The 18,838-nt window shown below is 34.0% G+C and overlaps 1 long non-coding RNA gene across 3 annotated transcripts in view; it reads left to right on the forward strand.

Moving 5' to 3' along the window:
* The window catches only part of LOC110257172 (uncharacterized), a 207,761-nt gene that overhangs the window by 159,519 nt on the left and 29,404 nt on the right, over positions 1-18,838 (forward strand). The window contains exon 9 of one of the 3 annotated variants that reach the window (XR_014829789.1): positions 10,011-11,395. The exons of the other annotated variants lie outside the window; for them this stretch is intronic. This is a non-coding gene — a long non-coding RNA (uncharacterized LOC110257172). Of the gene's footprint in view, positions 1-10,010; positions 11,396-18,838 lie in introns of those variants that run through there. 3 annotated transcript variants of the gene reach the window in all.

Here is an 18,838-nt window from a genome sequence, read left to right on the forward strand (position 1 = left end):
CTCTAATAATCAGGGATGTTGAGCATTGTTTCAAGTGCTTATTGTCCCTCTGTATATCTTCCCTGGAAAAATGTGTATTCGGGTCCTTTGCCCATCTTTCAATTGGGTTGTTGGGTTTTTTGCTGTTGAACTATGTAAGTTGTTTGTATATTTTAGAGATTAGGCCCTTGTCAGTTGCATCATTTGAAACTATTTTCTCCCATTCTGTAAGACGTCTTTTTGTTTTTTTTTTATGGTTTCCTTTGCTGTGCAAAAGCTTGTCAGTTTGATTAGGTCCCATTGGTTTATTATTTTGCTTTTATTTCTGTTGCTTTGGGAGACTGAGCTGAGAAAATATTTGTAAGGTTGATGTCAGAGAATGTTTGGCCTATGTTCTCTTCCAGAGTTTGATGGTGTCTTGTCTTATATTTAAGTCTATCAGCCATTTTGAGTTTATTTTTGTGCATAGTGTGAGGGTGTGTTCTAGTTTCATTGATTTACATGCAGCTGTCTAGGTTTCCCAGCAATGCTTGCTGAAAAGACTTTCTTTTCCCCATTTTATATTTTTGCCTCCCTTGTCAAAGATTAATTGACCATAGGTGTCGGGGTTTATTTCTGCTTTTCTAATTCTGTTCCATTGGTCTATCTGTCTGTTTTGGTACCAGTACCATACTATCTTGATTACTGTGGCTTTGTAATATTGCCTGAAGTCTGGGAGAGAGATGCCTCCTGCTTAGTCTGGAAAGGAAGACTGAAGAACAAAAATCCTCCTTTCCAATTTTATCTCTATTTCCTACCTGATTGCTGTGGCTAGGATTTCCAATACTGTGTTGACTAAAAGTTGTGATAGTGGGCATCCTTTTTTTATTTATGATCTTAGAGGAAAAGATTTCAGTTTTTTGCCATAACATATTATGTTTGATGTGTGTTAGTCATATATGGCCTTTGTTATATTAAGGTATGTCTCCTCTATACTCACATTGTTGAGAACTTTTGTCATAAATTATGTTGAATTTTATTTAATACTCTTTCTGCATCTGTGGAGATGATATGATTTTTATCCTTCATTTTGTTAATGTGTATCACATGGATTGATTTGTAGATATTGAATCATCCTTGCATTCCTTAAATAAATCCCACTTGATCACGCTGTATGATACTTTTTAATGTATTATTGAATTTGGTTTTCTAACATTTTGTGGAAGATTTTTACATGTAAATTAATCAGAGTTAGTGGCCTCTCATTTACTTTTTTGTGGTATCTTTGTCTGGTTTTGATATCAGGGTAATGATGGTTTTGTAGAATGAGTTTGGGAGCTTTTCTTCGTCTTATTTGAAATAGTTTGAGAAGAGTAGGTGTGACTCTTTAAATCTTTGGTAGAACTCCCCTGTGAAATTGTCTGGTCCTGGACTTTGTTTTTTGGGAGTTTTTGGATTACTGAATCAATTTCGTTACTGATGAAGACACCAAGATTTTCTGTGTATTCCTCATTCAGTCTTGAAAGATTGTATGTTACTAGGAATTTATCTGTTTCTTCTTGGTTATCCAATTTGTTTGCACAAAATTGCATGTGGTAATCTCTTATAATCCTTTGTATTTCGGTAGTGTGGCTTGTTACCTTCCTCTCTTTCATTTCTAATAGTATTTAACTAGGCCTGCTCTCTTTTTCTCTTGAAGAGTCTGGCTAAATTTTTTTTTTTTTTCTTTTCAACTATCATTTCTTTTCTTGATAGTTTTTTAGTTTTGATTTTATTTATTTCCACTCTGGTCTTTATTGTTTCTTCTACTCTAGTAACTTTGGACTTGCTTTGCTTTCCTTTTTTAACTTTCTTTACATGTAAGATAAAATTAGGAAAGGTAGATTTTTAAGCATTTGCTGACAAAACTTTGCAATTGGAAATTGCAGTTATACCTTAAGATTTTGGGGGTGATGGAGTTCCCACCATGGCTCAGTGGAAACACATCTGACTAGTAACCATGAGGAAACAGGTTTGATCCCTGGCCTCGCTTCATGGGTTAAGGATCTGGCATTGTTGTGGCTGTGGTATGGGCCAGGGGCTACAGCTCCAAATCAAGTCCTAGCCTGGGAACCTCCATATGCTGTGTGTGTGTGTATCCCTAAAAAAGACACACACAAAAAAAAAGATTTTGGGATGAAACATATCTTAAATATAAATATTTTCATTAACAGTATTTTAGTAATTTAATAAGTAATTTCATACATGTTTTTGTACCTGAAGTTTTGTACCTAAATACCTTAATTTTCTATGTAATGATAAATAACATGACATAATAATATATTTAGTGATCATGGTTATTAATATTTTTAAACTTTTACCTCAGGTGTTAGGTTCATTATTTTGCTCAGTGATTTTACTTTCTATTGTATGTCTGCAAATGTTATGAAATCAGAAGAAATTGAAGCTTATGTCACTATGTTTTAAGAAGCCATAATTATTGTGTGTGTATGTAAGGAGGAGGTGAATTGCCTTTTCTATAAGCAGTATAATGCATTTTCTTTAATTCAGTCTAATAACCTGTAGTCCTTCTATGTAAATAATACTGGATTGATGGCATTCTAAAGAAGGGCCAGGGACATACAGATGCAGTACAAGGCAGGATATATTTAAGTGTCAAATGACTAAGACAGCATCTTTAGGAAAGTAATTGCCCTCAGGCCAGGAGCACTGAGAGAAATATATGTCAGAGAGTAGTCTTAAAACAGGGTTTTAAAGGTTAAGATTAAAACATAGTATGTATCTCAACATTTTAAAATTTGATTTGCTTTGCATAAACTGTTAAATATTCACAAGGGGCATTTTATCCTTTAACCATAAATCTATGCCAAGGAGAGTTCATAAAACTGCTGTGGCAAGTTCCTACTTATCACCACAACAGCATTCTTTGAAACCTGAGTGTAAAGCAGATTGTTAGAGAGGTTTTATGTTTCCTCATAGGAACAATGATGTAATTTGACATTATATGGTAGACCAAGCAGCAAATAAATCATAGACATGACTGAAAATATGCCATAAAGTAAGACATACAACTATAAATTTGTGCAGTTTTAAATGATAAAATTATGCTCTATGTTCTACACAATGGACATAAATGTACCATATACTCTGATAATTCACAGGCCCCAGTGAATCATAAAAACAGGATATATAAGATATAATCCTACTGTATTTTCAATTTGAGCTAGCTTCAAGCTTTAGTTAATTTTCCTCTGCTGTTTCATATTCTAAAGTGTGGAGGGACATGGGGCTTTCCTTTCCCTCCTCTTTGCACCTCCTCTTTGCCCCCATATTCTATCAATGTGACGCATGTGACTTAAACAGTCCAGTGTGAATCACAGTAGTCCAATTGATCTCATTTAAAGGGTCATTCAATGATAAAACTGATATGCCTTAAACTAAAATATGGCAAATGTGAGCTGGCCATTTGGAAATCCTGTCTTGAATGAAAGAGGGTTACATGTACAGAGCTGATATACATTTGCAGGCAGTTTTTTTGTTTACCTTTTGAAAGGTGATGGCATGGAAAAAGGAAGGAAATTTCTTTTGAATGATTAAAAAATGTGGAAGTATCTCCATATCTCTTTCCCTCTTGTGTTCTCAAGAGGTACCATGCCAGATGATACGCAGAAAGACACTTGGGGGCCAATATGAGTGAGAAGGGGAATACCACTCGTAGTTGAGAGGTCTTCAAATACACACTTATTAAGAACTATTGAAATCAGAAAATAGATTTGGATATAGGCTCTGAAGTACATGAAATGTTTCAGTACAGAGCTAAGACTAATCAGAGTGCTAGCCAAAGGGAAGAACTGAGAGAGCCAGTGTAAGCTCACATCTTTTTCTGCATAATTTTGCCTTTGTAAACAGGAGTAACTGCCTCAAGAAGTGATCTATTCACACAGAAGTATTCAGATGCTGAATGATTGTTGTCAAAAGAATACAGAGACAAAATAACACAAGATAATTGAGAACGAATTTGTTCTGTTGGTCTTACACAAAAGTGTAAGAGTTCTTCCTCTGCCAAAAGAGTGTGAGCCTTTTTGGGTTTAAAGTCTGCATTTCCCTTGACCTAGAATTAAAGTGATCTCATTTTCAAAAGCAAGATAAGCCAAGAAATTTGATAACGCTTGTTTGTTCTAAGAGATGAGGTGGTGTGAGTTAGAAGAGGACAGGTTACCCAATTACAGACTAAGATGGACATTTGTAGAGGAAATTAAAGTGTGAAGTATGTTACTAGTAAGAGGAAACTACCTTACTCCAGTGAAATATTTCAGAAGTGGCCAGGCCTAGGAGTATTGAATTTATTATTTTTTCATTGCTAAATAATACAAGTTGTGTTCAAAGATAATTTTTCCTTCTCCAGCTCTCTCTCAGAAACTCATTTTTAATACTGGGTGAGGTAGTTAGAGACTTTTTAGATACTGACAATTTTAAAAGATGCTCGTTCTAAGGAAAGCTTCTTGTCTTTGAGAGGTAAAGTAGATTCTTATGTGTCTCAAAATGCTTTAATTTAACTTACACATTTGTGTAAGATCATGCTGAATTCATCAAGCAGAAAAATAAATTAACCAACTTGTACACCAAGCTATTCTAGGTCCAGTCGGTCATAGTGGGAACCGATCCTATGATCCTCGGTGTCTGTGATTACTGTGTATATAGCACTCAATGTATTCACTCTAGGTACCAGATATATTTTAAAGAACTCTTCATTTTCTTTTAAATTTTGATCTATACACTCTTAGTTTTAGTTATTAGCTTTTTCGACCTCTAGTAATTCAAACTAAGCATGTATATTCAGAAATATTTTCTGACAATCAATAATCAAGTTCTCTTTGGTCTCTTGTATCTTTAATTTCAGTCAAGTGAAGGATGTTCAGATTTCACCCATCCCCAAATTAAACACAAAGCACGCATGCACGCACGCACGCACACACACACACACACACACACACACCTAAAAGATAATGTTAAGAACTCTTAACATTTCCCTAGACCCTAGTTTCTGAGCCTATTACAAACCATCAGGGGACAGGTATGTATGTGTTGCCTCTGCCCTCGGTTCTCAAGACAGTGGCACTTCATCCCTCTGTACACTGGTCTTCCGTTGAAACTGCTTTTTCTAATGATGCTGTTGTTAATGTTGTAGTGGACAAATTCAATCACCCTTTCACACCCCTCCTTTTCTTTTCCTTCTCTGGAGTACTTGACAGTGCTGACACTTCTCTAACATTGCACAATCTACTCTTTCTACCTGCTTTCATAGTTCTTCTTCTCATGCTGTCGTGTCAGCTTTTTGTTACTCTAGAGCATCCCCAAATATTCAGCACTTTTTTGTTTCTCCTTTTCAACACAGTCATCCTTAGTGATCATATGTACACCCAATTGCTTTTGATTTCTTCACAGAGATGGGTACCAAATGTGCATCCCTGCGCTGACTCCCCTAAGATTCATCTTCCCCAATGTCTGCTGGGAATTTCTCTATAGTTATCTTCCCAACAGCTTTCTGCCAGATACACTTGCTTTTTTCCTGCTATACTAGCCTAAGCTGTACCTGCTTTCTAATAGTCAGTTGAGATATGAATCCCACTGTGAAATTCTCCAGTTTAAATATTTTCCTTCATTTGTGCTACATTGTACCTGTTTCTAGAACATATCACATTTATTTTTACATTTAATTAGTAAATATGTTTATCACTATGACAGTATTTTTAAATTAATTGAAGGAAAAAATCCCAAACAGCAAAGCATTCAGTTCAAAAACATTTTAGTAATATGCATATACATATATGTATATTTTAGAATTAGACTAATATAAATAGCCCAGATTTTTTTATTAGAATTTGTGAAAACACTACCAGTATTAAAACACAGTGACCTCAAAAGCTAACAGTATAACAAGATTGGCTTTATTTTGGAAGTGTATATCCAAAGAATTTTATTTACAGCACATATGTCCATATATTTGAAACTGAGTCATATAATCCTAAATATTAAAATGCAAGCAAGGTCTGTTCCTTTAAAAAGAGACTAGCTCTCTGTGAGAGAGGCATACACTTCACAGAAACTCTCAGTTATTAATATTGCTACAAAATTTACATTTTAATAGCACCACAAGAATCAGGGTGTTCACAAAAGCAGTCTCCATAAAGAATAGGTAACAACTTTATGTGGCAAAATATGAGGCTATCTTTTCATTTTCTCAATGTTCATTTATATCTTGATGCTCTGATACCATTTCACTATGGGAGAAAAAAATCCCAAAACACATGTCATGCTTGCTGCTAATTCAAATCTTTGTTCATGTTTTGTTTACCTGGTTTCTCATTCCATCTTTATATGCTAATTTTTTATTTCAGTGTGGTATAATATATTATGAATCACTATCAATAGCCCAGATTGCATGTTCATGTGAGTTCAGCATAAAGGCATCTTATCTCAATATGCTTTACTTCCAGCTGTCATAAATACTGGTTTTGTTGTAGCATATATATTATCTCCATCAGATAATTTTTGTAATTAATATATAAATGAATTAGTTCTGTGGACAAATGACACCTCCTTAAATGAGATGCACTTGTGTAGTATACAACGCCCACAACAGTATGAATAGACCCCGGATGGGCAACATTGTGTAGAATCTGACCCTCAGTTTGCCCATTTGTACCGGTTTGCATTTTTGTTTGTACCTATTGTACTGATGATACTCAGCTCATATATTTTAGAAGCACATGTGAAAGAATGTCCTCCCAAGATTTAGCATCAATATTCAATACATCTTAGCTTTCTCTTTTTTCCTAAGAGCACTTATGACATTTCCAAAGACTCACTTTCTTCAAGAATGTTTTCTAAGTTTAGGGCTCAGAGAGCTGTAGGTTTTTTTTCTGTAAAGTACCAGATAGTATTTATTTTAGACTTGCGGGCCTTATGCATATAGTCTTTGTCGGGACTATTCAACCATTGTATCATGAAAGTTGCCATAGACAAGACAACATATTCAAGTAAGTGAGCATGACTCTTTCTAATATAACTTTATTTATTAAAAAAAAACTAAAAAAACAAAAAAACAAAAAACAAAAACACAGAGAGGGCTTGATTTGGCCCTAGGCCATAATTACTGAAACCTGGTTCAGCCCATATTATCTCATTTATTCATTAATACATGGGATAGTTATTACTTTAATTACACTTTTAGTCCTGGACCCAGATAAAGAGAGTTGCCTAGTAAGCTACAGTTGATATAATTTTTTTTTTAAACTCACTTTATGGGAGTTCCCATTATGGTGCAGCAGAAACAAATCAAACTAGTATCCATGAGGATGTGGGTTCTATCTCTGGCCTCACTCAGTGAGTTAAGGATCTGGCATTGCTGTGAGCTGTGCTGTAGGCTTGCAGCTACATCTACGATTCCTAGCCTGGGAACTTCCATATGCTGCATATGCGACCCTAAAAATCAAAAAACCTCATTTTATGCTTATATCAAGGCCGAGGTTATAAAACACTTACCTTCTGAAGACTTCTCCTTCTTGACAATATATATCACTAAAATCACCCTCTCTTTTTTACCTTATCTTTGGTCCAAATTGACAATTTTTCTTTCTATTAGAAAATATATTTAATTTCTATTGACATTATTTAGACATTATTTTTTTCTCATTTTTGTGAACAGTTTTTAATTTGTTTTATGTAAGTAGGCCACCTTATTTTCTAAGCTTATCTTTTCTTTTTAACCAAATGAAATGTCTCAAGGCAATATTCCTCTTCCTGTGGGGTGTACAGTACCACACCACAACTTTGGAGGCATTTTGAAAGCCCTGTAGTCTCAGGGACTGTCTCCTTATCAATTCTTACTGAGGCAAAATTTTCAACCTTATTAGTGGCCAGAGCTACTAGTCTATAAGGTGCCATTAACTCAAGTTGGAGGCCTGAAGCAATCTTTAGAAGGCAGTCCACCATACATTATAGAACAGAAGTAAATTTGACTTTCATAATAAAAAACAAAAACAAAACAATGTCCTGGATTTTCCCAGCCCTTGGCATGATGTGTACAAAACTCCATCAATGTGAAATAAAAGTTATTTTGCCATTTTTTAATCATGTCCTTTTCTCGAGGGGTATTTGCTGCATCTTACTCATTTTTCCTTCAGAAAGGGTTATTCCTTTATTTTAGTCTTATTATGGGGACAGAGGGTCCAATGCATAGAAGAAGGGAAACTGAAATCAAACCAATGATTCAACATATGAAATGCCATGCCACATAGCATCAAATAAAGTCTGTATTAAAAAATGAGAAGTAGACATAGTGAAAGATTTGAATATAACCACTTTTGTATTGTTCACTGCATTGACTTAAGCAAATGGGATTATTAGATATCTAATTAACTACTGTATCTTCCCTTTCAAAGAATGAGAACATGGGAAATAAAAAAATAGATACCGAAGTAAAAACCAAAGTACATGTTCTCGTATTAGAATTTGTTTTCATCATTCTGGAATTCAGGGACTCACAAAACAGAAAACAGGTCTGTAGTAATTATCTCAGTGTGGTCTTAACATCCCTTCCATACACCTGAGGCAACATGTATATTAGCACAGAGGCCACCTTGGTTTCATGCTGCACTACTCTACTCTTCTTATCTTTGATCTCTACAAATCATAATTAATCGAGACCACATCCAATAATCTGCTAATTCAATGTGTCTTTTCTCTCAAGGGTTATTCTAAGTTATAACAAAACTTTCTTCCCACGTTTTTATCATATTTGTAAAAAGTATATATATTTGATTATCAGGTTAAAAAAAAATACACAAAAAGGCATTCAAAAAAAGTATCCAAATTTTTTTGTCACATAGTGATTACTTTTTAAACATTAATAAGATAATAATGATGGATAACTTTTATCTTCTTTTCTAAAATGAAAATTCATGTTATAAGAAAATATAATCAAAACTTTTTCTGGTAAAAATTCTTCTCAGCTCTGAGTGTCTGTAACTCTCAGGCAAATGTATAGGATGTAAGGAGTTTCTGGAAGGAGCTTTCCAAAATTCACCATTTTCCAGGAGCTTCTGAGACTTCCCAGGTGCTAGCAGGAACTGCGTAGCTGTCATTATTTCTAGAACTAGTTGGAAAATAATCTGAAACTCACACACTTTACAACAGGAACCTGCTGGCATCTCTTCCCACCAAGACGTCTTACTGTTGGCTGTGTAGTTGATTGTTACAGTGTGAGAACAGTGTGGACCCAGATGAAAAAATGATTTCTATTTTCAGGAACTAATGAGGGTACTGTCACCAGTGAGCAACAAGTTACCCATTTACCTGTAACTGAAATGCTGTCATGACAACACCTCAGACACTCACTTATTGAACAAATGCTTATTAGGTACCTAGTATGTATCAGGCGTCAGGTAAGCCTATGAGATATACCCATTTTTAAAAAACATACCAGGAATACTTTATTGAAACACCTAGAAACTATAGAAGCCAAAGGTTAAAGTCAGTTTGTATATTTCTTCACACTGTCAAACTAGTATATCCTTCACTGAGGAACAATGAGAATTCCTTGGGGAGCTTAGTCTGCTTTCATGTTTTGTGACTAAATCAATTTTTCAGCAATGCACAAATCATTTACCTAAATATAAAAAAATATTTCTGTTTAATGTTTTCTCTGGTTAAATGAAACGTGTTCACGTAGACGTTGTTGTTTATGAATTTGTGGATTAAATTTTGAATTTATTGCTGATTCATTTTTTTTTTCATTTTTCCATTATTGTAACACAAACCAAAATTTTTTTTAATTTTCTGAAAAAATACCCTTCTCTATATATGGGCTCTATGAATATTTTTAAGAACTCCATTTCCCTCTGTTATGTTTGCTTACCAGTCTAACCTGGTTATTGAATATATACGTAATTTTACTGATTGAATTTGCTTTAGGTCAAAAGTCCTTCCTTTTGGAAAATGCATTAAAGGATTTCTAATTGATGAGCTCTGAAATTTGTTCTATATTACAGCAGAATTTTGCCAACAAAGTAAATCAAGCAAAAGGCTGAAACAACCAGGGCTCCATGAAGCTCAGATGACACTTCAGCAAAATGAGCTTCAATTCAGTTACATTTATGAGGAAGAATTAGTTTTCTGGCCTTTGGCTCCAGATGATGGACTCCTATAATTAGACTTTAAAGTTCTGCATGTGATTAAATCTGTAATCCTTTGATTCCCCTCATGAAAATACATTATACATGTTTTTGAACCTCTCTCTATTTGCCTTCAAGCTTTTGTGCTTCTCTCTTTCTGTAATCTCAAACAGTCTAATAGGACGTCAGTTTTGAGTTCCATAAATATAAATACCTTGGGGTATTTTTTAATAAATGAGATAAGAATTAGTGTGATGGCACTTTTCCTGATTTTTTTTTTTAAATAGGGCATTAGGCTATTTTTAAAAACTTCTGAGATTCATAAAGTAGGTATAGGAGAGGAAAAGTTTAAAGTAAAGCTTACCCTCTAAGAGGAAGTTCTTTTGGCATCAAAGAAGACAAACAGTCCTGCCAAAATTAGAAAAGAGACAGAGCCAATAAAGCAAAATATATTTTTGTTATATACAACCCCCAGCATATTGTACTTGCTTAGGACATGTTCATTTAGTTACAATTAGTTGTATGATAGAATTACAGATAATTATATAATGATATAATTTATTATGATAATGAAAATGCCTCAGAGCTGGTGAACAAGTAATCAGCAATATTAAGATTTTCCTGGAGGTGTCTCTATTTCCAACATGCCCATTTTATTTTTATGTAATATTAATTTTGTAAGAATATGGACCTAAAAAAAGCAAAGTGAAATCAAATGAAATCAAAATCAAATGAAATAAAAAATGAAATCAAAATAAAATTACACGTGTTCATATATATATATAAATGCTTTTTTCCTTTTTTTGTTTTATTGTGGAAATATATGTACATAATATGCAATTTACCATTATAACCATTAAGTATAGAGTTCAGTGGTATTAAATGCATTGCTATTGTTAAACAACTACATCCATCTCCAGAACTTTTTCATCTGCCGACACTAAACAATAACTTCCTATTTCAACTCTCCTTCTAGCCCATAGAAACCACCGTTCTACTGTCTGTCTGTCTCCATGAAATTGACTACTCTAGGTATGAGGTGTCAGAATTACACAATATTTGTTATGTTACGACTGGCCTCTTTTACTTAGCATAATATATTTAAGGTTCATTCATATAGTTTAGGTCAGAATTTCCTTTTAAAGGCTTAATATTATTCCATTGTATGTATGTATCATATTCTAATCTGTTCATGAAAACTTGGTTTACTTCTGTTTTTTTGGCTATTATGAATAAATAATGCTACCATGAATATATATACATATGTGTGTGTATATATATGATTTACCAGAGTCTTTCTTAATCAAATATGTGTTCTTATGAAAAACTAAGTTGAGTGTTTTTAAAATACCACGTAGATATGTGTATATATATGTACACACACGTACAGGTATCTGTTTGAGTCCCTGTTTTCTTTTGGGTATAAACCCAGGAGTGGACTTGCTGGATAATATAATTGTATTTTCATCAATTTCTTTAGGAACCACCATACTATTTTCCATAACATTAGCACAATTTACATTCCCACCAGTAGTGCTCAAGGGTTCAATTTTCTCCATATCCTTGCCAACACTTGGTACCTATTTTCTGGATTTTGCTTTTGTTTAATTAATTAATTAATTAATTTTTGTCTTTTTGCCATTTCTTGGGCCGCTCCCGCGGCATATGGAGGTTCCCAGGCTAGAGGTCTAATTGGAGCTGTAGCCGCCAGCCCATGCCAGAGCCACAGCAACATGGGATCCAAGCCGCGTCTGCAACCTACACCACAGCTCATGGCAACACTAGATCCTTAACCCACTGAGCAAGGCCAGGGATTGATCCCGCAACCTCATGGTTCCTAGTTGGATTCATTAACCACTGCTCCACGATGGGAACTCCTGCTTTTGTTTATTTTTAAATAATATCAATCCTAATTCTAAAGTGGTATCTCAGTGATGGCTTTGATTTATATTTTGCTAGTGATTAGGGGTGTTTATCAGTTGTTTGACACACAGTTGATCATAGTACTCTCTTACAATCCTTGTTTTTATTTTGTAAAATCAGTAGTAAAAGTTTTTTTTATTTCAGATTTTGTTTGAAACTTTTTTTTATTGCTATATTCGCTCTAGCTAAAAATTCGTCCTTTTTATTGATTTGAAGTACCAAGTTTTGCCTTCATTATTTTTCTCTATTGATTTTCTGTTCTCTATTTTGTTATCTCAGCTCTAATGTTTATTATTTCCATCCTTCTACTACCTTTAGTTTATTTTTCCTGTGAATTATTTTTTGATCTACTGGTTGTTTAAGAGTATGGTGTTTAATTTCCACATGTTTGTGGATTTTCCAGTTTTCTGATTTATAATGTCATTCCATTGTGAATAGAAAACATATTTTTCTAATGATTTTATGATTTTAAAAATTTTACATTTATTAAGATTTGGTTTGTGGCATGTAGTATGTTCTATATGCACTTAAGGAAAGTGTGTGTTCTGCTATTATTCATAGAACATCCTGTATATGTTTGTTGGTTCTCATAATCTATAGTATTATTCAAGTCTTCCACTTCCTTGCTGATTTTTTGATTGTTTATATATTCATTGTTAAAAGTGGAATAGTGAATTCCCTTACTGTTATTGTATAGCTATTTCTCCTTTCAGTTTTATCAATGTTTGCTTTATCTATTTAGGTGTTTTGATGTGTGGTCTTCATTCACATCTATATGGTCTTTTAAAAACACTCAACTTAGTTTTTCATAGGAACATATATTTGATTAAGAAAGACTTTGGTAAATCATATAAATTCAACAGTTTTCCCTACCATAGGCAAAGTTGTGTGGGAAGAGCACAGCTGACTCCAGAGAATGGGTTGGTGGCTAGAAGCTTTCAGTATACCATGGGTCCTGGCCACCATGCTTTGCAGAGAGACTCTGTAGTGTGTTACCTGAGGGCAAGAGTAATTCAAATATGATTGTTCCCAATGGAATTGTAGAAAAAGACCCCAAACCAAGATTGAATTGTAGAGACTCTAAAGATAAAACTAGAACCCTCAAAATACATAAAACTAGAGATGGTATAAATATACTGCAGCTAGAGTGCTTACACTGTGTCTACTACAGAGTCTCAGGCATTACTTATTTAAAAATAAAAGCTTAGAGTGATACATCTTCTGGTAAATTATGAAATTTACAAATACTGTTTGTTTTTAAATTAGAAATTTTATTTTCATTTTATGGAAACACAGGATTTTTTATTTTTTTAATTTTTTTATTTTTTTAAATTTTTTTATTTTTTTTGTCTTTTTGCCTTTTCTAGGGCCACATCCGAGGCATATGGAGGTTCCCAGGCTAGAGGTCTAACAGGAGCTGTAGCCACTGGCCTATAGCAGAGCCACAGCAATGCAGGATCCAAGCCACATCTGCGACCTACACCACAGCTCACTGGCAATGCTGGATCCCTAACCCACTGAGCAAGGCCTATTTTTAGTTTTTAATCTGCCCATGGTTGCTGGAAAAAGATGACTTTGTTCTTGCTTGAGAAAAGCATCAGAGTATGTTTATCCTCCAACTAAACTTCTTGGTGAAAACCTGGGAGATGGTGTATCGAGGCAGCTGCCATCTCCCCTAATGTTCTGCTTGGTACTTTGTCCCAAGTATCCAGGAGAGATGACCTTTGGAAATATATATTTTGATCTGTCTACTATGGCGTCCATTTTTAATGATTTTTATTTTTTTTCCATTATAGCTGGTTTACAGTGTTCTGTCAATTTTCTATTGTACAGCATGGTGACCCAGTTACACATACACATATACATTCTTTTTTCTCACATTATCATGCTCCATCATAAGTGATTAGATATAGTTCTCAGTGCTATACAGTAGGATCTCATTGCTTATCCATTCCAAAGGCAATAGATTGCATCTACTAACCCCAAATCCCCAGTCTATCCCTCCACATTTTTAAAAAACCATTACTCTCACCAAAGTTGTTCCTTGCCTTGATCTTTGTGGTAATATCTCTTCAGATGGATTTTTAGCTAGATAAAGTTATATTTACAACCTTTAAGAGGTCATGTAGTTGTACTGGTATGTTACTAAAAATTATGATGCTAACATTGGGTTTACCTTGCCTGTGCATATGAGTTTTGAAGGGGAAAGTTTTATAAGTAATTAGAAATGGTTTGTACATCAGCTAAAGATAAGTGGCTTTAATTGTGTCTTTTACCAAAAACTTTAGAATATAATTTTGAAAATAGTTGGAGTTTTGAAAGATCTTGACCAAATTACAGAATGCCAAATTATGATGTTTTACAAAAGGGTTATCAACTAAACTTTAAAACAAAACTTGCCAAATGGTTTGAAGATTCAAAGATGGTGAAACATGGGAAATGGAACTAGCTGATTGGAACATAATTGTGTCTGCTTGAAAAATCAGCTCTCATGCAGATGGTTCCACAGGAAAACAGTAAAGAAACTCACCATTTTGGAAATGTCAAATTAGTTCATACTATAAACAATAACTTTGTATGTGAAAATGACCCACCATAAATTATTCTTGAAAGAAATTTAACTGATTTGGCAAAATTCTTAGGATATTAGAATGATGCTACCAACTTCTGTATTAGCAAATATTTTCCTCTACAAAAGTTCAAAATCAATTAACTGAGGAAAGAATGTCATGTTAACGATGAACCTATGAAAATGAAGCCAGTGGAAAAGAAATGAACTAATTAGAGATATTGAATGAACAAAATAAATGTGGATCTGGTTGTGCATAGCAACCCAACACTTTCTACAAAAGAGAAATAGACAAAGCTTTTGTGCTAGATGGACCTGGCAGGTGGCAAGAGACAGGTAGAGAAAGGGGTCCAGCTGGGAAGAAAAAAAGTATTCTGCAGAAGATACTGATTTTGGGAAAATATAATAAATCTTATACAGACTTGAAGTGAGAAAACATACCTAAGTAAAAATGTAAAAAGTTAGATGCAAGTTAAAAAATAAGTGGGACTTTGCTTGGAATCAAGGACAAAGGATATTTCTCCATTAACTCTATTAGGCAACTTTGCTGTTTCAGGTGATATTAAGTGCAAAGAGACAAACTTCGAGTTTTACGGTTGTTGGGTTCCTTAAAAGGAAGAAAACACCTTGCAAAATTTAAAGACCATGGGTCCTTTTTTTCCTTAAATATTTTAGTACCTAATAGTGTATTCATTTTTGGTTTAATAATAGCAATTATAAATTAATGAACATGTATTGTGCATTTATTCCATTTTAAGGACTAAGCCTTATTTAGCAGATATGATTTTTTTTTATTTTAACAATTGGAATAACCTAAGATTTTGTAAGTGGGTAACTAGTTAAGCCTGGGCTCAACTTCGATCCCTTGGAGAGTAGTAGCATATTTACTTAGGTAAAGCTATTTAAAAATCTTTGCAGGAGTTTAAGACATTTATTTTTCTTCATATTTTGAGAACAAGAATTTATTTGACTAAGTAAATGATAATAGGACCATTAAAAAAAAGATTCTTACTACATCTGATCAAAAATAGCTATTAAAAAATGGCCCATTATTTTCTAGCCCTCTATTTTCAATGGAGAAGTTTTCAAGTATGTACAAGTACTCATCTGTTTGTTTGCTTCTTTGTTTTCTGCCTCATGTCTGTAACATTTTGGCAGAAGGCATTGTAAAAATGTTGGATAGTGCAGAATTGCTATGAGGCTGGGAAATACATTGAAGTGAATTCTCATGTAACATAGCTGCAGTATGAAAAGTTCAAAGGACCTATGCAGTTATAACAAAACAAGAGTTTCTGTTTCTTATTTTATTTTCCCACTGTACAGCAAGAGGATCAAGTTATCCTTACATGTATACATTACAATTACATTTTTTTCTTCCCCACCCTTTGTTCTGTTGCAACATGAGTATCTAGACATAATTCTCAATGCTACTCAGCAGGATCTCCTTGTAAATCTATTCTAGGTTGTGTCTGATAACCCCAAGCTCCCGATCCCTCCCACCCCCTCCCCCTCCCATCAGGCAGCCACAAGTCTTTTCTCCAAATCCATGATTTTCTTTTCTGAGGAGATATTCATTTGTGCTGGATATTAGATTCCAGTTATAAGTGACATCATGTGGTATTTGTCTTTGTCTTTCTGGCTCATTTCACTCAGGATGAGATTCTCTAGTTCCATCCATGTTGCTGCAAATGGCATTATGTCATTCTTTTTTATGGCTGAGTAGTATTCCATTGTGTATATATACCACATCTTCCGAATCCAATCATCTGTTGATGGATATTTGGGTTGTTTCCATGTCCTGGCTATTGTGAATAGTGCTGCAATGAACATGCAGGTGCATGTGTCTCTTTTAAGTAGAGTTTTGTGCGGATAGATGCCCAAGAGTGGGATTGTGGGGTCATATGGAAGTTCTATGTATAGATTTCTAAGGTATCTCCAAACTGTTCTCCATAGTGGCTGTACCAGTTTACATTCCCACCAGCAGTGCAAGAGGGTTCTCTTTTCTCCACAACCCCTCCAGCACTAAAACAAGAGTCTCTGACACTGACAGAGAACATTTTCCTCAGAGTATCAGGTTGTGAGAAAAAAGGCACTTCAAAATTTTAAGAAATAAATATTTCATAGTATTTTTGCCTTTTTTGCTTGGATTTAATGATGACTCATTTTACAGATATAAATGTTTCCATCATATTTCTCATAATTTTCTTAAAGATATAATACATGTGCTTCCCCCCCACAATTTTGTATATAAATAACTATTATTTTGTACCTCTGAAACTAATAATGTAAAATATGCAATAAATTAGATTCATTTTTGTGTTTTGCTTAAAATGAAAGTCCATTTTACATGTAAAAGTAAACCATGCCTTTGTTGTAAAGGCAGAGGAATCTCCCAAGACTAATGCTATCTTTAAAATTATGACAAAAGGAAGGACAAATATGCCTTTAGCATCAGTAGTGAGTACCCAGAAAGACAAACATTAGAGAGAAAAATAATTTCTAAAGATTTACAGATTATTATTACTTTGAGAGATTTAGAACTGAATAGCCGTACACATTTTTCCTTGAATGTCGCAGATACAGAGTTTAATCACTGTCTCTATATGATTTGAAGAGTTATTTGAGTTTTATTTTACAATGGCTGCAAAAAGGTCAGAACAAATCCGACTGAGTTTGATAAATATGTGAAATGAAAAACATTAATCCAGTGCTGCTGTGGGCCATAGAAGTGCTTAAATGGAGCAGTGCAGAGAAAGAAGACCAAAAATCAGATAAGCAGAAAGCTCTAATTAAAGATGTAAAGCAAGAGGACATAGGTCATGGCACTGGGGCAGTATATTAGTATCTCCAGGAACAAAGCCAGGGTCAAGGGATAGGAAAGAAGGTGAGTCACTGGTGTCCCACAGGCTACTCTAATTAACTAGTCGTCCCAAAATACAGTGGTGAAATAACTCTTATATTAAGCCCACCGATTGTGTGGGTCGGGAGTTCAGACTGGGCACAAAACAGATTTGTTTCTGATGCACATGTGTGTTCTGAGAACACAGGACTTTCAGTATGAAAACTAGGTAAACCCCAGGCACACCAGTACCAACTGTGCAGGAGAAGAGCCCATGAGACTGGAAATTTTTCTGTTACCATTATTATAAAATAAAAGCAACCGCAGCTAGAAACTAGGGCAAAGAAGCTCCGCCAGATTACCTGGCTGAATGGAATATTGTTGTCCTTTCCAGTAGCGATGCATTTTAACAGGCTTATAAATACATATGGCTTGCTAAAATTATCTTCCAACAGTTTACTTGTGTTTGATTACCAGGTTATTACATCCTCAATTAAGGAATAACAGTTTCTAAAAATGCTAATATAAATTAGGCATAACACTAAAGCTGGCCTGAGCAAATTGTTTTGTTCAGATATGATAACATAACATTCACCCATGTAAAATACACAATTTAGAAGTTTTAAACATAGTTACAAATGTGTGCAACCATCACCACTACTGTGTAATTCCAGATTATTTTCATCACCCCAAAAGGTAACCTCATACTCCTAATAAGTCACTACTCATTTTTCCTCTACCTCCAATTTCTGGAAACCACTAATCTCCTTTCTGTCATTGTAGATTTTCTTATTTGGGACTCTTAAATTATCTAATATGTGGGCTGTGCATCTGGCTTTTTAAATTAACACGTTTTTACTATCATCTTGTTATGTTGTAGCATGGATTGGTACTTCACTAATTTTTATAACTGTAATCCAACTGAATAGATAGATTTCATTTTGTTTTTCATATAGTTTTATGATTTTTAAAATACATTCTACAAATCTCTATTTTGATTAATTAATTTACATTTAATGTAATTACCAGTAAAGTAGTATCTACACCTTTCATTTTGCTATTTGTATGCTATGTCTTTTTTTGTTCCTCTATCCCTCTGCTATTGTGTTCTTTTATGTTAAATAGATATTTTTTATGGTACACTTTTCCATATTATTATAAAAATTGCATCATTATGTGTGATTACCAATAAATACAGCTTAATAGTTACTGCTTTTTGCAGCTGTATCTTAAATCTGATAGAATGTGTGTGTATGTATATATATACATATATATATACATACGCACACACATATATATAATGTAAATATATATCTGTACATATGTATATAATGTGTGTGTGTATATACACACACATACATATATTCGGGTTAG

This window comes from Sus scrofa, chromosome 15 (assembly GCF_054392235.1).
Source record: "Sus scrofa isolate SSC_HxYL_T2T_F1_AM1 chromosome 15, Sscrofa_HxYL_maternal_Yorkshire_Landrace_v2.0, whole genome shotgun sequence".
Lineage (NCBI taxonomy): Eukaryota > Metazoa > Chordata > Mammalia > Artiodactyla > Suidae > Sus > Sus scrofa.